This window comes from Lissotriton helveticus, chromosome 6, assembly GCF_964261635.1.
Source record: "Lissotriton helveticus chromosome 6, aLisHel1.1, whole genome shotgun sequence".
NCBI lineage: Eukaryota > Metazoa > Chordata > Amphibia > Caudata > Salamandridae > Lissotriton > Lissotriton helveticus.
In genome coordinates, this window is record NC_136067.1 from 2120282623 (window position 1) to 2120287448 (window position 4826).

Sequence of the window (4826 nt, forward strand, 5' to 3'; positions counted from 1 at the left end):
GGGGCCGGTGGTCGGTCTGGACTCGGAAGTGGGTGCCGAAGAGGTAGGGCCGGAGCTTCTTGAGGGCCCACACCACGGCGAAGGCCTCCCTCTCGATGGTGCTCCACCGTTGTTCTCTTGCCAGCAGGCGTCGGCTGATGAAGGCCACAGGCCGGTCGACCCCTTCGGGGTTAACTTGTGACAGGACCGCCGTGCTCCGAGGCGTCAGTTTGGACCACAAACTCTCGGCTGTAGTCGGGGGGCTTGGAGCACAGGGGCGGTGCACATGGCCGTCTTTAGAGTCTCGAAGGCTGTTTGGCACGCAGGGGTCCAGTGCACCTTCTGTGGTAGTTTCTTTGAGGTCAGTTCTGTGAGGGGCCCCACAATGCTCCGGTAGTCCTTCATAAATCGCCGATAATATCCAGTGAGCCCCAGGAAGGCTCGGACGGCGGTCTGGGTGACCGGGGGCTCCCAGGCCCGGATGGCGTCTATCTTTGGTTGGAGGGGAGCTACTTGGCCGCTCCCCACTTGGTGGCCCAGATAGGTCACGGACCCTTGGCCTATCTGGCACTTGCTGGCTTTGATGGTGAGTCCGGCCCGTCGGAGGTCCGTCAGGACCTTCCAGAGGTGGGTCAGGTGCTCATCCCAGTGAAGGCTGGACACAGCAATGTCATCTAGATAGGCGGCGCTGTATTCCTTCAGTCCGTCCAGCACCTGGTTCACTAGTCTCTGGAAGGTGGCCGGGGCGTTTTTCATGCCGAAGGGCATCACGTTGAAGTGATAGTGGCCATCAGGGGTCGAGAAGGCCGATCGCTCTTGTGCACCAGGGGTAAGGCCGATCTGCCAATACCCAGCCGTGAGATCGAAGGTGCTGAGGTATTTGGCGGCCCCCAGGCGATCGATCAGTTCATCCGCCCTGGGGATGGGATGGGCGTCGGTCCTGGTGACTGCATTCAGTCCCCGGTAGTCAACACAGAACCGGAGTTCCGGAGCTGTTCCGGGGGTGGCGGCTTTAGGGACCAGGACAACGGGACTGGCCGATGGACTGTCGGAGGGTTCGACTACCCCCAGAGCTAACATCTTGGCCACTTCTGATTGGATGCAGGCCCGAACCCGGTCGGGCACTCGGAAAGCTCGGTGTCTTACCGGCGGGCTGTCTCCGGTGTCCACATCGTGGACACACCACTGGGTGACCCCCGGAGTGAGGGAAAACAGATCCGCAAATTGTCCCAGCAGCTTCCGGCAGTCTTGTTGCTGCTCTGGGGTGAGGGTAGAGGAGAGCCTGACCCCTTCGCTGGAGCCGTCGTTCTCGGAGGTGCTCATGAGATCTGGCAGAGGTTCGGAGTCGTCTTCAGCTCCGTCATCGGTCGCTAACAGCAGACTTAGTTCAGTGCGGGCAAAGTGCGGCTTGAGCCGGTTAGCGTGTAGAACCCGGAGGGGGTTCCCGGGGGACTCCATGTCCACCAGATAGGTGACGGGGCTCTTGCGCTCCACCACTTTGAAGGGCCCCGTCCATTTGTCCTGGAGGGCACAAGGTTCAACCGGGGACATGACCCAGACCTGCTGGCCTGGCTCGAACTCGATGGACGAGGCGTTCTGGTCATACCAGCGCCTCATTTCCTCCTGGCTGGCCTCTAGGTTGGCCTCGGCAAGTTCCCTGAACTTCCGAGTCTGGTTGCGAAGCGTCAGGAGGTATCGGTAGACATCCGGTGGGGCATCTCGAACGGCTGCCTCCCAGCCCTCCTTGACCAGGCTGAGGGGGCCTCGGACCGGGGGCGAATAGGAGGCAGGGCAGCAGGACATCCCATTTGCGTCGGAGCGGCTCCTCTAGGCCCTTGATCATCCCCTTCAGTGTTCTGTTAAACCGTTCCACTAGTCCATTTCCTTGGGGGTGATACGGGGTGGTGAACTTATAGGTGACCCCGCACTGTTGCCATAGGGACCGCATATGCTTCGATATAAAGTTGGAGCCCCGATCACTCACGACTTCTCGGGGGAAGCCGACTCGGGAGAAGATGCTCATGAGGGCTCGGCCCACCACGGGGGCCGTGATGGTTCGGAGGGGAATGGCCTCGGGATAGCGGGTGGCATGGTCCACGAGGACGAGGATGAAGCGGTGTCCCTGCGAGGTGCGAGGGTCCAGGGGCCCTACGATGTCTATTCCCACTCGCTCGAAGGGGGTAGTCACCACGGGAAATGGCTGGAGCGGGGCTTTGACTTTCCCCCCGCTCTTCCCGCTGGCTTGACAGGTCGGGCAGGTTCTGCAGTGGTTATGCACATCGTTGCGCATTTTCGGCCAATAGAAATGGGTCACCAGGCGGCTGTAAGTCTTATCCTGCCCCAGGTGCCCGGCGAGGGGCACATCATGTGCTAAGTTCAGGAGGAAGTCTTGAGTAGCGGCTTGCTGTCGGATTCCCTCGAGGGAGGGGCAGGTTTTCTGTTCCTGCCGGAATTGTTCGCGGGTGGGGCCACCTTCCTGGCGCCATTGAGCTAGTTCTGGAAGGTGGCCGAGCTCGGTGAGATCTTCTTGGCCGGGCCCCTGGGGGCCGGGTTCGGGGTCGGCGTCCTCGGGGACGGCGGGCGGCGGAGGTGCGGGCCACTCCGGTTCCTCGGTCGGGGCTTCCTCCGTTGGGGTGGAGGCTCGGGCGGACATAGAGCGGGTGGTCGCACAGACCCACTCGGGAAGGCCTAGCATCCCCAGGTGCTCTCTCCGTTCGACGCCGGCCCAGGGGGAACTTTCCAGGTCGTTCCCAAGGAGGCAGTCCACGGGGGCATCGTCTCAGACCGTCACTTTCAGCATGCCCGACACACCTCCCCACTCGAAGGGGATGCGGGCCATCTGGCACAAAGTCTCCGAGTTGTCCGCCGACCGGACTGGGCACAGGACGTTAGGAAGGATCTGTTCTGGGGTCACCAGATGGCAGCGGACCGCCATCACGCTGGCTCCAGGGTCCCGGAGGGCTTCGGCCCGGCGTCCATTGATGGTGACCCACTGGCGGTATTTCTGGGTGTTGCCTGGGATCGGGTCTCGGGGGATCAGGTCGCGGTTACCCAGGCATGCTAAGGTCATAGCGGCGGGCTCCCATTCGGCCTGCTCGTGGTTGTCGTCCTCTTCCTCGCTTCTTTCTTCACCCAGGGCGGCGGCCGCGATCTGACGGTTTGGGGGACTGGTGGTGCCGGGTCGCTGGTTCATTGGGCAGAGCGGGTCATTCGCGTAATGGCCCTGTCGCTGGCATCTGTGGCACGTAAAATTCGGGCGGGGCCTGGGTCTGGCTGGGGGGGCCCCTCTTCGGCCCAGGGATGGCGACGTGGAGGTAGGGGAGGACCCCTGGGGGGCGTCCCGTCCCCGGCTCTGGCCTCCTCCGCCGCCTCGGGGTCGGTGGTTCCCCGGGGATCCCCGGCCGTAGTCTCCCATCGGACTCCGGGGAACTCGGGTGCTCACCCATCTATCCGCCTCTACCGCGAGCTTCTATGGCTCAGTCAGTTTGCTGTCAAGGAGGTGCTGCCGGAGTTCAATGAAGCAGTTATTGGCCAGATGTTCCCATAGAATGAGGTCGACCAATTGCTGGTAGGTGGTGGCCTGACAGCCTCTGATCCACCCCTCGAAGGCTCTGCTGTAAAAGTTTACGTACTCCACCCACATGGTACCGGGGATTTTTTTGCAGTCTCGGAATCGCTGCCGGTACATCTCGGGGGTGAGTCCGTAGCGAGTGAGGAGGGCGGTCTTCATGTGCTCGTACGAGGTCATATCGGTATCAGGGAGCTCCAGCAGGGCGTCTCTCCCTTCGTTGATAAACTTCCCCCACAGGCCGGCGCCCCCGTCCTTGAGGGGTACTCGATGGGCGGTCATGGCGACCTCATAGGCTTTGAACCACTGTTGGATGTCGTCGTTCTTATAGTACTCTTTGACGACATCCTTGGGTATGTGCACCTTCGTGTCCACCGGGGGGAGTGAGGTCTTGCCTCCGGAGGTGCCGGTCTCGTTTGTCTTGGCCTTAATTTCCAGTTCTTTGAGGCCGCGTTCGTGCTCGAGCATGAGTTTTTTCTCCTCGAGGTCTCTTTGCCTCCGCCTTTCTTCTAGGTCTCTTTCTAGCCGTAGCTGCTCGAGGGCTAACTTCCTTTGTACCAGCTGGATCTCTCCTTCTTGTCCGAGTCGAGCGAGCTCCAACTCGTGGAGCCGGTTCCTCTCTCGTTCTCGGGCGTCTTCGTGGGAGAGGCCCGTGTCTGGGTTTGCGGGTCTCCCTCCCGCTGGGTTCGTCTCAGCCTCCGGGCCTCCGTTCGGGCCCGGGTTATCTTCACTCGGGGTGGCGCGTCGCCGGCGTCCACCCAGGCCTGCAGGGCCAATTTAAAGTCTTCTTTGGTGCTTAAGCCAGTGGTAGCGATGCCTAGGTCTTTGCAGAATTGCTTTAGCTCCTTGTGACTGTAATCTTCCATTTTCTCTTTCTGGAATTCTGTGCTCATGGTCGTAGTGGGTTTTTCTTGGTAGTGAGTGAATCACTCTCTGTACGATCTGCGTGGGCTCGGATGTCGAGCGCTTGCCACCAATGTTAGAAAGGCGACCCCAGGGGAGGTAGAAAAAGTCTGGCCGACCACCCCTAGGTCCACCCCTCCTTCGAGAAGTAGCCGAGCGTTACCGAGAGGCCTCCTGGGTGAGGGTCCTCTCCTAGGGTCGTACAGCAGAGTAATCACAACACTACACACGGACACCACACAGGAGGTCAATTTCTTAAGCTTTTATAGATAATAAAGGTTGCAGGTTCTGGGCAGTATATACAGGCAGATCAAGGGATCCGTAAAGTCTCGTAAAGGGGGGTAAGGTAGCGGGACAGTCTCAACCTGGGTGGAAG